Source organism: Schistocerca cancellata, chromosome 5 (assembly GCF_023864275.1).
Source record: "Schistocerca cancellata isolate TAMUIC-IGC-003103 chromosome 5, iqSchCanc2.1, whole genome shotgun sequence".
NCBI lineage: Eukaryota > Metazoa > Arthropoda > Insecta > Orthoptera > Acrididae > Schistocerca > Schistocerca cancellata.
The window spans coordinates 592044705-592060681 of NC_064630.1; the positions used below are offsets into that span (position 1 = coordinate 592044705).

Consider the following 15977-nt stretch of genomic DNA (forward strand, 5'->3'; position numbering starts at 1 on the left):
TCTATTTTGACCATCATCAGTTATTTTGCTCCCCAAATAGCAAAACTCCTTTACTACTTTAAGCGTCTCATTTCCTAATCTAATTCCCGCAGCATCACCCGACTTAATTCGACTACATTCCATTATCCTCGTTTTGCTTTTGTTGATGTTCCATCTTATATCCTCCTTTCAAGACAGTGTCCATTCCGTTCAGCTGCTCTTCCAGGTCCTTTGCTGTCTCTGACAGAATTACAATGTCATCAGCGAACCTCAAAGTTTTTATTTCTTCTCCATGTATTTTAGTTCCTACTCTGAATTTATCTTTTGTTTCCTTTATTGCTTGCTCAATATACAGATTGAATAACATCAGGGATAGGCTACAACCCTGTCTTACTCCCTCCCCAACCACTACTTCCCTTTCATGCCCTTCGATTCTTACAACTGCCATCTGGTTTCTGTACAAATTGTAAATAGCCTTTTGCTCCCTGTATTTGCCCCTGCCACCCTCAGAATTTGAAAGAGAGTATTCCAGTCAACATTATCAAAAGCTTTCTCCAAGTCTACAAATGCTAGAAATGTAGGTTTGCCTTTCCTGCCCCAAGCTTTAAACGGCCTAATCTAGCCACTTTCATGGATGATGATGATGAAATGATGAGGACAACACAAGCACCCAGTCCCCAGGCAAAGAAAATCTCCAACCTGGCCAGGGATCAAACCCAGGACCCCATGATCCAGAGGCAGCAACGTTAGCCACTAGACCACGAGCTGCGGACAGTAACAGCACAGGTAGCACTTCTCTACAACAGATGGTAGTTAGCAATCTTTGCTTCGGACACCTATTTTATTGAGAAATAACTGATTGTTTCTACAATTGCAACTTATACTACTGAGTACATCATTACTGTATGATGGGGACAGTAATGGATATATTATTCTTCATTTATGAACACTAGATATTATTACAATATCTGCCAAAAAGTTTTTGAACCATTTGTAGATCTAGTTAGGTTATACCAAAGGAACATGTTTGCCTTTAAAAGTATTCAATATGGTACCAAATCAGAAGCTTTTCAAAATTTCGGAAATGCTGAAACAATCAGGTTTCCTCCATTAACGGCACTGATGATAATGGGTGTGAAGAGTGCGTGTTGGGTTTCGTTAGATCAAAGTTTTTGGAGTCCTGAATGATTTCCATTGACATTATTTGTTCCAGGCAGGTTATTACAATTTGAAGTCAGAATGTGTTCCAGTATTCTGCTACACAAGCAGGTGAGAGTAATGTACGATGATAGTAGTTCTATGACTATGTATACATCCTTTTAGTACATAGGTATGACTTTTTTTTTCCAAGCATTGAGACAATATTTCTGCTTCAACAGATTTGTGGTTTATTACTGTCAATATTCAAGCTAAATCACACACATCCTGCAAAGTCTAGGGTGTTACTGAGCAGTTGTGTTCAAGCTGTTTTTCAACACTACTAGTACAGCCTACTTTGTCACATGTTCCTATTACATAGATGTTTTTCTACAACTTGGTGGGTCATTCATATAAACTTGAACCACAGACCCTCTAAATGTTCCAACTAATCAAAACTGATTCTAGTTCTGCTTAACAGATGAGATAACCCACTTATTAATTTTACTGAACATACAGATTTTTTTGCTGATTTTTTCCTACCCCTTTACACTTCCCTGCTACAATTGTTCACCACCATGGATCTTATTCTGTATGTGAACATCCTCAATGAGATTGGGTCGGCCTGTTAAGTTTAGAATGTTTTGAGCGTGATTATGGTCCTACACTCCCTCTGAGGAATTTAAGAGGAATTTTTTATAACTACTTCACAGGAAGTTCTCTCTCATCCACTACTCCTGAAGTAGTTATTTTCCCAATCAGCTGTGGTGTGGCTAATATCTCCAACTATCATAGCACGACTTGGAAACACACATACTACTGCACAGAGTGAACAGTTACTTCTGTAGAAGGGTCTGTAGGTTGATATAAGAATTTACTAACAACTTTTATTCCTCTCATGATGGCTTTCCTTGCCTAAACCATTTTACACAAGGACTCATTTTCTACATAATCTGATTTCAGATTCTTGGTTGCTGCTACTTCTCATTGCACAGAGACTGTTTTCAGTACACACATACGTTTGCATCAAAGATCTCTTAGCTATTGAATTCCAGTGTTCAACTCTCACAAACAATAATGAAAACCCTAGCACTTTTCGTGAATATTTTAGCAGTTAATAACTATCATTTCAATATTTTCATCTACTTAAATTTCTTGAGGTGTGGTGTGAATATTTTAGAGCCTTTCTCTGTATCAAAATTTACCCTGACTAGGCGGAGTGAGTGAGTGAATGTATGAGGTGTGTTCAAAAAGTAAGATGACTATATTTTTTATGAAAAAATATTTATTTATTCAACAATATTCATGTTGTCCCCTTCAAAGTAATCCCCCTCAAATACAATACACTTGTGCCACCACTTCTTCCAATCCTCAAAGCACTTCTCATAAGCACTTTTAGGTACAGCCTTGAGTACTTCCAGCAATGCAGTTTTTATTTCCTCAATCTTTAGAAATCTTCATCCTTTCATAGATGTGTTCAGCTTTGGGAACAGGAAAAAGTGACAGAGGACCAAATTTGGTGAATATGGTGGCTGAAGCATGATTGCTGTGTTGCTTTTGGCCAAAAAAATCTCTCTCAAGCAATGATGAATCAGCAGGTGCATTGTCCTGATGCAAAAGCCATGAATTATTTTTCCACAATTCCAGATGTTTTTTGCATACTGCTTCTCTCAAACGGCACATAACATCAAGGTCATACTCCTTATTGACTGTATGACCTCGGGACAAAAATTCACGATTCACTACGCCATGGCAATTGAAAAAAAACAGTGAGCAAAACTTTGACACCTTCCTCCGACCTTGAGTACTTATAAACAAAGCTTGCGCAGGAACTAAATAAGAACTACTACCAGCTACTACTTCAGTAAAATGGAAAGCACGATAACAAATTACAGCTCTATGCACAAAACTCTCACTGCCACTGTACCCACTTATGCCTCCACATCCAGCAAACACAACAGTTAACCAACCATTATGGCTACCAGGTGGAGTAGCACCAGGTCTGACTTACAGCAAAATCAAATATACAACCTAAAAACACACATGGTCCATCAATAACAGCATGAGAAGTGATGCCTTTAACTTTATTTTTAGCTGTGATAACGGCAGTCTTCAACTCAATGTTGTCTATTACCTTGTACACAGTCATGCGCAAGCACCGACGACAATGATAGCGGTGCCCCATTGTGAGACGTTCAAATGCTGTTGCACATGTAAAACTTCCAGCCAGAGTCATGGTGGTATCAGCTAAGCTATGCTATTTATAGCCCAGCAACAGCGTTATCTAACTGCAACTACCTGCTGTTGCGCAACTAGAAATGAATTTTTCTCTGTCACAGGCCTAGTAATACTGGGGCCTGTGCCACACCTGGCTTCAGCAGAAACTAAGTCCCACTACTTTAACAGCTTCTTTAAGCAGTTGCCTCACTTAACCATTGCAGCTCCCACAAAACACACACACACACACACACACACACACACACACACACACACTTGCATACCAGGTCTCTCTCCTAAGAGCCATCAGGCACATTTTATATGATGTTTTGGCAGATATTTGCAGTTCCGTTTTTGCACTGTGTAGCTGGAGTAAGCCCATACAATTACTGCTCATCACATCTTTCATGCAATGCCTAGTGTCAACAAAAAGTGTTGGTTTGTTTCCCTCTACAAACAAAATTACTTTTAAATCTGAGTTGTGTGTGTCCATTTGATACAACACTCCCAAATTGGCCTAGTCTGATGTTTGTTTTATCGTTATGTATTAATGGGGATGTAGTATAGCTACTATGTGGCCAGCAGCTCTTTCAAATATGTACACCACCAGTTGCACTGTCGCATTTCCTACAGCCGCCACCGCAGTACGAGGGCGCTGCTACGAGCAATTACACTGGTGACAATGACATGCAAGCATCACCTCCATCACCTCTCCAGAGGTCCAGCGATGGGAGTACTTAAGTTCAAACATTCACGCACAGAGCCCCATTTTGTCTGTTTGGCTGTTGAACAACATTTACAGACTTTCATGTACAACAGGGCTCATGATCTACTGAGTAGTTATTGAATTAAAGAATGACTGATTTGTAAATCTCATAATATGGTGGAGATTCTGAGTTGCAGATAGGCACAATAATGTAATAATTTTTAGTGATTACAGCACCTCAAATTAAAGAACTTTTTAATTGAACTGTGCTGAGACTAGTAAGAGTAGGGAATGTTATTGTTATATTAAATAGTGATTGTCGGACAAGGGTGACGACTTATTATGGACGGACCTAACTGGCGAACCAAAGTGCAGTCTTCTCAAATAAATTACTATAGGAGGATACAAAGTGTATACTGTGACTTTTTCTGTAAAATGAACTGTTTTTCTGTGAAAATAGAAAATTAACCTCCCCACTGTAACTGTAGATGCTAATCTTGTTCTGTGTGCTAGTAAGTATTTATAATTGATACACTGGTCCCTTTCTTGATCTATAAGTAACGAATAAATGTTTGTGTGTGTGTGTGTGTGTGTGTGTGTGTGTGTGTGTGTGTGTGTGTGTGGGTGTGTGGGTGGGTGCGCGCGCAGTCTAAATTGTGGTGGTGTTGGTGTGTACATTTTTGACAGAACATTTTTGAGTTAACACCATTCCATGCTCACTTAGATTTTCAGCTTCACAGTGATCAAGAATGATGCCACTGACGAAGAGACAATGAAAACTGGGTCACTATCACTAAACATCGATGGCAGTGTTTGCTCCAAGATCGGCTCAGAGATGCACAACCATAAGAGAAGGTTTAAAAACTGTGTCTGCAATTTTAAAAAATCCTTGCCAATCATAAAATTATCAACCTCCAGACATTGGTGCAATTGCAGACAGCACTAAAAAACCAGGACTCTCCAGACTAATCCCGGACATATAGTAGGCCAAATCCTGCACATGGTTCACCTTCGCATCACTTCCTACCATTTTTCCAAGTGGACCACTTTCTCCATAAGTTCAAATTTCCAACAATAAATAGAACACTTCCCTCCTGCAGGATGTAGACAGCTTTCCAATGTAACAAGTGTATCACACTGCTTCAGATACACTGTCAGTTTCACACAAAACTTCATACTTGCTGGTCAAAGAAATGGGTGTAACTTCATTCTCTCCTCATATCCTGCTTCCCCTGAACAGAATGTGTAGTCCTGAAATAAGCCAGCTACAGTCAAAAGGACAAACACTTTTCAGGACAGTCTTTTCTTTAGAGTAGACTTTAGAGAAAGATGGTAACACCTCAGATAATGGGTTCTTTTCCTAATAAATAACCCAACACATTCACCTGCAATGTGTAATGCCGGAAATGCATATCATCCTATTTCCATCTATTGTACTATTATTTTTTTCCTTGCTTTGTTACCTCAAGATATGACATTTCTGTCTCTTTGTATATTGTAATTGTTTTACTGTTGGTATATATATATATATTTATACATTTATGTCGATGTATAATTGGTTTGTTTCGTAAATATTATTTGTATTTTTACGCTGGGTCTTGCCTAGGGAAGACTGCTATCGAACGATTACGTCGATAGGTCGTGTGAAGAATCAAAGTGTGTAGGATCTTTGGTAGTGTTAACTCTGCCGCTTGAGCGCGGGCTGAGCACAAGGAGTGTGGCGGGAGTAGCGAGAGGAGCAGGTGTGTTGTGTGACGCACCCGCGAGTTGCCGCGCTTTCGGGGTTTGGCAGCATGTAATTGCGCTCGACTTGCGATGATAGTTTCTGACATGGTGTCGCGGACGGGAAACATTAACTAGCGCACATCAAGAGCCCGTTTCGTCTGGTGACCGTGTCGAGAAGAAGGCGCGCCAACATCCAGCTTCTGCAACAGCGACGGCCGACAATGAGTGACTGTCGCCACCTCCTCGACCGACGGCTTCAAACCTTCAATCAACCGACAAGGAAGACTGGACGCACGTAAAGTTTTAGAACTGTATGGCAGACCTCAGCTTTTCAAACTGTTCCATTTTCGTCACTATAATTACAGCAACTTAGCATGAACTTTTGTTGCTCATTGTCCCAATTGCATTACCAAGCAGAGTCCCTTCCTTTTCCGAAATGAACCCGAGTGTCGTTGAAATTCAAACGCCAGCATTAAAGTAATATAGCTAACTCGTTTTCACTGCTTTAATTTCAAAGTTCAATTATGGCATTAATAGCTGGCTACAATATTCAGATTACACAAGCACGAATTAAGAGTGCGAGCTTTGTTACCGTATTTTAGCTTGCCTGTGACTGCAGCTCAGCTTGGTACGTACTAAATTTTACTATTGTTAATTGTTCAGAATCATTTAATTCAAGTTCAAAGTTAAATCTCTTCTTTCTAAATTGCGTAGATTCAAGTAGCTTTTGAAATGATTGTTGAGGTAGTCCAAGACTAACCGTATTTTACTGAATTTCGATGTGCTTCAGAAAGAAAGCTCACTACTAACTTCAGTCACTAAATTAACTTTCGATTTTCCGGTTTTATTAATTCTTTTGCTAAATTAAGTCAGGGTGTAGCGAAATTTATTACTTCTGACAAACTTTCAGTTTTCACACTACACGTGTCAACCTTCAGTTGCCACGCTCCTAGTGCTAATTATATGTGTAATAACCTTTCTTTTTCAGTTACTATAGTAATTGTCCTTAGGACTGGCGACCGTGATTTCCCCCAAATCTCAAATACCTAATTACCGCTAGTTAATTGTTAACGTAACGGCTTTCTTTATTAACTTTACCCCTTTTCAAAATTAATTTCCACCAGTTTCATTAGCACATTTCCTTTCATTTAGATGTAACCCTTTCCTCCCTCTTTACCGACAGCTTAACTTCGGTGACGATTGCTTTTCCAAAACTCCCATTAGGTACACGCGGTTTCATTTTTCACTGTCATTAAGGTCGGTAAGTGAGGGGGAGGTTACACGTGGCGACATGGTGACAGGACAATCTTCGGATTTGAGGTTGTTCTGGACATGAATTTTGCATTGTGCAAATCTCGTAACAAAGTACTGGTTACGTACAGGCCGTTACGTCAGCGAGAATAAGTAGTGGGAGTAATCCTAATTATATTTGAGATTTGTCATTTATATTGAAAATTATTAAAATGAGTGAAGGCAACAATTGCCAAAATTTGGTAGACTTGGATACGGAACAATCGGTCGAACAGTGGGAAACGCGAACCGCGGTACCCATTGTTCAGGGGCAGGCGGCTAGCATGAAAGACGCGACCGCCGAAACGCAACAAAGAGCAGAAATGGAATTCCACACTTTAGAAAATGTTTCGGAATCGGAAGTGAAAATCAAATGTGAATCCCTTGATGACGAATACGGGGGGACAATTAAAGAGGAAGCATCTACGGAAGTAAAACCGGTAGTTTCCGGGAATTTAACTGATTTATTGAATGTTTTGATTAACGAAATCAAGAGTCAATCGGCAGAAATTATAGCTCTGTCTGCCAAGCAAGAAGCTCAGTCTGCCAAGCAAGAAGCTCAGTCTGCCAAGCAAGAAGCTCAGTCTGCCAAGCAAGAAGCTCAGTCTGCCAAGCAAGAAGCTCAGTCTGCCAAGCAAGAAGCTCAGTCTGCCAAGCAAGAAGCTCAGTCTGCCAAGCAAGAAGCTCAGTCTGCCAAGCAAGAAGCTCAGTCTGCCAAGCAAGAAGCTCAGTCTGCCAAGCAAGAAGCTCAGTCTGCCAAGCAAGAAGCTCAGTCTGCCAAGCAAGAAGCTCAGTCTGCCAAGCAAGAAGCTCAGTCTGCCAAGCAAGAAGCTCAGTCTGCCAAGCAAGAAGCTCAGTCTGAAAAAATTGAACGAAAGCTAGACAATCAGAACAAAGCTATTAATGTTGTTAACAACAATGTTGGAGTTGTTAATACAAAAGTTGATAAAATCAAAGAAGATATTGTTGTAATTAATACCGAAATCGGTAATCTTAAACAGGAAATGATAGGCGTTCAGGCGGAAATTAGCAGAATCGAGAAAAGTGTAGGAGAAGCAGTTGCTCCGATCATCGAGAATAAGGTGACGGAACAAATTCAATTAGTGAAAAAAGAGGATCAACAGAAGGTGGAAACTTTAAAGGCTTTAGTGTCCGAAGTAGACACTAAAGTGAGGGAGCAGGCTAATACCTGCGAAGAGAAAAAGAGGGCAGTGGAAACGCTTGCGACAACCACTTGCCAAGTAATTACGAGAGTGTCGGAATTAGAAAAGAAACTTGACGAAAAACAGAGCTATGTGCCAATCTGTGCACATAGTTCGGAATTGTTGACGAAAGAGGAGCGGTTCGACCCCTTGAAAAAAGGCGGTATACACGCGACGGATTTCATTAAAAATTGTGAAAGAGTTTTACCCAGATCATGGACTAATGAGAGAAAAATTAATGCGGTTATTGATGTGCTGGCTGGTGATGCCAAGCGTTGGGGCTTAAACCTCAACATTACGAACCTGACTTTTGACGAGTTTAAAAATTTGTTTCTGGCTGAATACTGGTCAGAGCAAAAACAGCAAAGTGTCTGGCGCGAATTTGTCGTATCGAGGCCTTTCGATGCGAATTCGCGCGGTTCGATGAGGGAGTTTTGTGAGGGCTGGATCCGCAAGTTGGAATATTTGCGTGATCGCCACACGGAATCCGAAATAGTCTGGGAACTCTACAAGAAGCTTCCAGATGATACAAAACGCTACGTAGGAAGCAATTACAGGACAATCAATGATTTCCTGGAAAGAGTTGAGGACGAGGACAATTGGCGCAATAATCGCGACAGTGGTAGAGGCCGTGGTAACAACAACGGGTACCACCCCAACCATAACAACGATAACCATGGGAATAATGCATACCGCAGCAATAACAATAATGGTTCGGACCGTAATAACAATCGGTACAATGCAAATAATAACAGGAATGACAGAAACCAGTATCATACTAACGTGATACGGGCTTCACAGAATAGTAATAACGCCAGAGGGTGTGATCAGCCGCCTCAGCAGCATCCGGGGAGCGTATCTGCTGGGACGAGACAGGGAAACCATTAGCCGCGCCGGTGAGGGGCCGAGCGGGCGTGGAGAAATTTTGGCGGCCCAATAACAGGAGAAAACCCAGGTGTCGTCGTTACGAAAATTCCGTGTGGAATAATCAACGGCGGGAGAGTGTGCCAGTGTTAGGAGAAAGGAGTGCGCCCACAAGTAGTAGATCAGCTGTATACACGGCAGTAGGTAGTACATTCACTGTCAGTGAGAACAATTTAAGTAGTGTTCCGGAAATCGATTATAAAGTGGCAGCTGTAATACCCACAGCGGAACTGGAGATTGAGTTTAAGAATGATTCGCAATTGTTGAGAGAAGATCAGATGTCGGATAACACGTCCGTCATCGAGCGAGGGGATGCAGAGAGGGATGAGGTCTGGTTAAGGCAGTTCGGTCGCTTATACGATGAACTAAGAGATTATAGGGGTCTGTATGGGAGAAGTGTTTATGGGGAGCGCGTGCATGATTTGCCGCGTCTCGTCCCGCAGGAAGATAGTGTTTGTGAAGTGATAGAAAGTTCTGGCCCTAACCGGCAGACTTTACCGAAAGTTATAGTGGTAGAAGTAGTCGACCCATCCGACGCAAACCTCCAGTTTAAACATTGCGAAAGTATTAAGGAGAAAGATTACGAAAATTTCAGTGATAGCCGGACACGATTGGTAGAAAAGCACGCAGATTACAGCGTGTATGAGGTCAGACGGTAGCAGTGTGGGTTGCGCAGATCCAGAGGAAGTAATTGCAGATAATACTGGGCACATTCCTCCAGGTAGATTGGCAGATGAGATTAATCTGACCAAAGTGGAATCAACGAAGGTGACGATTAATGAATTGATAACAAAGCAACACTCACTAGTTGACGAGTTACAGGAAAAGGTTTCGGTATTGGAGGCGAAGATACAGACTAAGCCTCAGGACAAACGTGTTGAAATTAAAACTGTATTTGAACGGAGGCTGAAAAAGCCACCAGATAAGCCGGATTTAGGATCAAAGCCGGATGGTTTTTTCTAGAATGACCTGGATATAGACGAGGATTTACTGTGGGAAAATAAAGAAACAATCGAGGACAAGTGTAGACAGATAGTAGTGTCTGTTAATATGCACGACCTACAACTAAACGTGTTGATTGACACCGGTGCAGAATTGAGTGCTGTATCTGGGAAATTATTTGAGTTACTAAAAGACAGACCAGGCATCGTAGTTATGCCAGTAAGAGGAGTGAAAATTATCGGTGCTACTGGTAAGGCCAGTAAACCGGTCACAAAACAGATTTTTGTCCACTTCGAGATATGTGGGGCACGATTTGAACAAGAGTTTGTCGTCGCGCCAGACTTAACTACGGAAGTAATTATCGGGTTAGATTGGCTATTAAAGTACCGTTCGGTGATTAATTGCGAAAGCAAAACTTTGACATGTATGTGACAAGATAAAACGATAGTAGTTAGTTTTGACGAGGCAGGAGACGGTGTGCATAAGCAATACCAGCCTATACACATTGTTAACTGGCCGGATGACATTGACGTAGGAATGAATTTGAACTGCCGTAACGTGAGGAATTTCGGCATTGACAAAAGTGTAGAAAGTGAAGTGGAAGAGATAATCAAATTCCCTCCACGGATTGACATTAGTATTGGTGTGAAAAAGGATCGTTTGCGAGAAGTAATGAAGCTAAAAGCCGATGCTCGCATACGTCGTCATGACGCTAAAGCGCGTTTTGCTAAGTTTGCAATCGGAGACTTAGTACTTGTAAAAGCTCATGAGAAATCGAGCGAGATAGACAATGAAATCTCTAAATTTAAGTTTGTTTATAATGGACCATATAAAGTCATTGGTATACCTCACACAAAAGCTTATGGCTTAGAGTATCCAAGCTCTGGAAAACGATTAGGTATACGGAATATTGTAGACTTGAAATTGTACCAACCTAGGATCGATTAATACCACACAATGGGTAATTTGTACAGTATGTAAATATAGAGTGTAAGATTTAAGGATGTGCCATGTTACGATGCTTTTGCCTGACCTAGAGGTCATTAAAGAAGTTGTAATTAATAAGTAATTAATTTTGACTAAATGATTTAAGAGTAACTGATTAGTAATCATCTGAAAAATCCAAGCTGCTAGTTTAAGTTTTCAGCTGAGTCACAGTAGATTAAGGAATGTAAATATGATTTTGTAACTTGCTGTAATATTTCATGAATTGCCGATGTACTTAGACGCTGTTTTAAGTTTCAGGCTAGTACATGCGTGTCATGATAAACAGTGTTGAGTTATCCGGTGTGATAGTGTATATGGACTCCTTGAGATTACTCGGGAGTGAGTTTTTCCGAAAGAATTCAGTGAAACGGACGTTCTGGAAACGCCGTTACAAGGGCGAGTGAGATCAAGTGTGCCGCACAGGCGGGCGCAACAATACTGGCAAAGCTGAGCCGCTGTCGGCTCTTGTGTCGCTGTCGGCTCTTGTACCGCTGTCGGCATTCTTTGTACTCGCGAGTACGGAATGTGGAGTTGCTTTTCTTCCCGGACAGCTGATGTGAAAGAATTCTGCTGTCAATATTTATGTTTTTTTCGATCTGCTGTATATTATTTTCTTGTTTAGCGTTAATTGGACATGACGAGAAAATTATTTATGAAAAGGTTACATAAAAATGTGTATTCCATGTAATTAATCATTAGTTTGCGTATTTTGATATACCTGTTTTTTATGACCATGTACTCTGATTAATTTTGCAAATAGTATTTCATTTCTTATAGTGTTACGAATTTTAATGATTCTGGAATAGCTAAACCATTTTCTATGTTTTTTATGAATTTTGATATGTTGTCAACCTGTTTTACTTTGTGCAAGATGACAAGAGTGCAATAAGATTAGGAGTATCTCCACTCAATTATTATTGTATAAAAATTGGTTTATGGTTAATTAGACGAATGCTAAATTTCTTTGATGTTTTGAGCATATGCATTTCCGCTGTTTCTTTTTTGGGACATTTTCTGAGTCTGTTTACGTTACATGAACATCCTCAGACAATGTGGGGCACGTGTAACGCCGGAAATGCATATCCTCCTATTTCCATCTATTGTACTATTATTTTTTTCCTTGCTTTGTTACCTCAAGATATGACATTTCTGTCTCTTTGTATATTGTAATTGTTTTACTGTTGGTATATATATATATTTATACTTTTATGTCGATGTATAATTGGTTTGTTTCGTAAATATTATTTGTATTTTTACGCTGGGTCTTGCCTAGGGAAGACTGCTATCGAACGATTACGTCGATAGGTCGTGTGAAGAATCAAAGTGTGTAGGATCTTTGGTAGTGTTAACTCTGCCGCTTGGAGCGCGGGCTGAGCAGAAGGAGTGTGGCGGGAGTAGCGAGTGGAGCAGGTGTGTTGTGTGACGCTCCCGTGAGTTGCCGCGCTTTCGGGGTTTGGCAGCATGTAATTGCGCTCGACTTGCGATGATAGTTTCTGACATGGTGTCGCGGACGGGAAACATTAACTAGCGCACATCAAGAGCCCGTTTCGTCTGGTGACCGTGTCGAGAAGAAGGCGCGCCAACATCCAGCTTCTGCAACAGCGACGGCCGACAATGAGTGACTGTCGCCACCTCCTCGACCGACGGCTTCAAACCTTCAATCAACCGACAAGGAAGACTGGACGCACGTAAAGTTTTAGAACTGTATGGCAGACCTCAGCTTTTCAAACTGTTCCATTTTCGTCACTATAATTACAGCAACTTAGCATGAACTTTTGTTGCTCATTGTCCCAATTGCATTACCAAGCAGAGTCCCTTCCTTTTCCGAAATGAACCCGAGTGTCGTTGAAATTCAAACGCCAGCATTAAAGTAATATAGCTAACTCGTTTTCACTGCTTTAATTTCAAAGTTCAATTATGGCATTAATAGCTGGCTACAATATTCAGATTACACAAGCACGAATTAAGAGTGCGAGCTTTGTTACCGTATTTTAGCTTGCCTGTGACTGCAGCTCAGCTTGGTACGTACTAAATTTTACTATTGTTAATTGTTCAGAATCATTTAATTCAAGTTCAAAGTTAAATCTCTTCTTTCTAAATTGCGTAGATTCAAGTAGCTTTTGAAATGATTGTTGAGGTAGTCCAAGACTAACCGTATTTTACTGAATTTCGATGTGCTTCAGAAAGAAAGCTCACTACTAACTTCAGTCACTAAATTAACTTTCGATTTTCCGGTTTTATTAATTCTTTTGCTAAATTAAGTCAGGGTGTAGCGAAATTTATTACTTCTGACAAACTTTCAGTTTTCACACTACACGTGTCAACCTTCAGTTGCCACGCTCCTAGTGCTAATTATATGTGTAATAACCTTTCTTTTTCAGTTACTATAGTAATTGTCCTTAGGACTGGCGACCGTGATTTCCCCCAAATCTCAAATACCTAATTACCGCTAGTTAATTGTTAACGTAACGGCTTTCTTTATTAACTTTACCCCTTTTCAAAATTAATTTCCACCAGTTTCATTAGCACATTTCCTTTCATTTAGATGTAACCCTTTCCTCCCTCTTTACCGACAGCTTAACTTCGGTGACGATTGCTTTTCCAAAACTCCCATTAGGTACACGCGGTTTCATTTTTCACTGTCATTAAGGTCGGTAAGTGAGGGGGAGGTTACAAATGGTTTCCAATATTTGGATCACAGTAGTCTGCAACCATGCACAAATTTCAACCTGGGAAAATCTTGTGCAGTGTGGTTCCATTTTAGTTACAATCATGATGAAGTGCCTAGCAGAATATTAATGTACTGTGCTGCACATGTTAGCCCTGCATCTAGCCACATTTGTATTTTTTCCCTTTAGGAATGGTCAGTTTCCTGAACAATTAAAAGTACTCTGTAGTAAAACCGCTTTATAAAAAGGGAGAAAGGGATAATGTAGACAATTTTAGACCAATTTCTATGCCATCAGTGTTTGCTAAGGTTATTGAAAGGCTGTGTATGTAAGAATAATTGATCAATTTATATCATACGATTTGCTATCAAATTTACAGTTCGGCTTTAGAAGTCGGTAACAACTGAAAATGCTATCTTTTCTCTGTGAGGTACTGGATGGGTTGAACAAAAGGTTTCAAATGCTAGGCATATTTTTTGACTTAACTAAGGCGTCCGATTGTGTTGATTACAAAATATTGCTCCGGAAGTTGGACCATTATGGAATACGGGGGAGTTGCTCACAACTGGTTCACCTCTTACTTTAGCAACAGACAGCAGAAAATCATTATTCACAGTATTGAGAATGGCTGTGATGTGGGGTCTGAGTGGGGCACAGTCAAATGGGGGGGGGGGGGGGGGGGGGGTTGCCCCAGGGATCAGTGTTGGGGCCACTCCTGTTCCTTATTTGTATAAATGATATGCCCTCTAGTATTACGGGTAACTTTAAAATATTTGTTTGCTGATGACACTAGCTTGGTAGTAAAGGATGCAACATTGGCTCGGTTTCAAATAGTGCAGTTCATGACCTAAGTTCATGGCTTGTAGAAAATAAACTAACACTAAATCACAGTAGGACTCAGTTTTTACCGTTTCTAACACACAATTCAACAAAACCTGACATTTTAATTTCACAGAACAAGCATATGATTAGTGAAACTGAAAAGTTCAAATTTCTAGGTGTTCATATAGATAGTAAACTGTCATGGGAAGCACACATTCAGGATCTTGTTTGAAGACTTAGTGCTGCAATTTTTACTATTCCAGTGGTATGTGGAGTAAGTGATCATTCAACAGGAAAATTAGTCTACTTTGCTTATTTTCATTCGTTTATGTCATATGGTATTATATTTTGGGTAACTCTTTCCATTGTAAAAGAATATTTTTGGCTGAGAAACGGGCAGTTCGGGCAATAAGTGGTGTTCATGAACCTCTTGTCGACCCCTGTTCACTAGTCGGGTATTTTGACATTGCCCTCTCAGTATACATACTCCTTACTGCCATTTCTTGTTAATAATGTTAGCTTATTCCCAAGAATAAGCAGCTTTCACTCGGTTAATACTCAGCAGAAATCAAACCTGCATTTGGATCAGACTTCCTTAACTCTTGTGCAGAAAGATGTGCAGTATACTGCTGCATCCATTTTCAGTAAGCTACCACTATATTCAAAAATCTTAACGGTAATCCACATGCTTTCATATCTAAACTGAAGAGTTTTCTCATGTGTCACTCCTTCTATTCTGTCGAGGAGTTGCTTGAAAAATTAAGCTGATTCTTGTTGTATTGGTGATTGCATTTACTTAAACTTATGACGACTTTTTCGGGTTCATTAACATTTTATTTTTAGGTGTTATTACTTTTATGTTGAAATTTCCTGTACTGACACATTCCATGAGAATGGAGATTTGCTCCTCAATTTGGTCCTACAGAAATTGACATGTAAATAAATAAAATAATCAGCAAATCTATATTCTAAAGTTATATTGCATACGGAGACTCATGTAAAAAAGCTGACTAATAAAACAAAGTTTATAGCTACAGAAACAGAAGAAGAAGAAGAAGAAGAAGAAGAAGAAGAAGAAGAAGAAGATGATTAAGTAGTTGAACTGAATGTAGAGATGTTTCAGGGAAACAAGTTACAAACATTACGCAAACTTTAGTTGTACATGACATCCATACTCTGAACTCTATGTAAAATATTTGACACATTTTGCAGTTGAGACCCAACAGTGCTAAAATATTTAAAAAATATAATACAAATCATATAAATATGCACTAACATTAAGGAAAAACAATTTTTTGAGGCAATATATCACTACAATGAATATTAAAACATACAAATGTATCAAAGGTGTTGATTTAATGTGAAATGTGTTGTGAC

General features: G+C 39.9%; 1 protein-coding gene across 4 annotated transcripts in view; it reads right to left on the minus strand.

Moving 5' to 3' along the window:
* The window catches only part of LOC126187655 (major facilitator superfamily domain-containing protein 12-like), a 92540-nt gene that overhangs the window by 17103 nt on the left and 59460 nt on the right, over window positions 1-15977 (minus strand). The gene's annotated exons all lie outside the window — the stretch shown is intronic.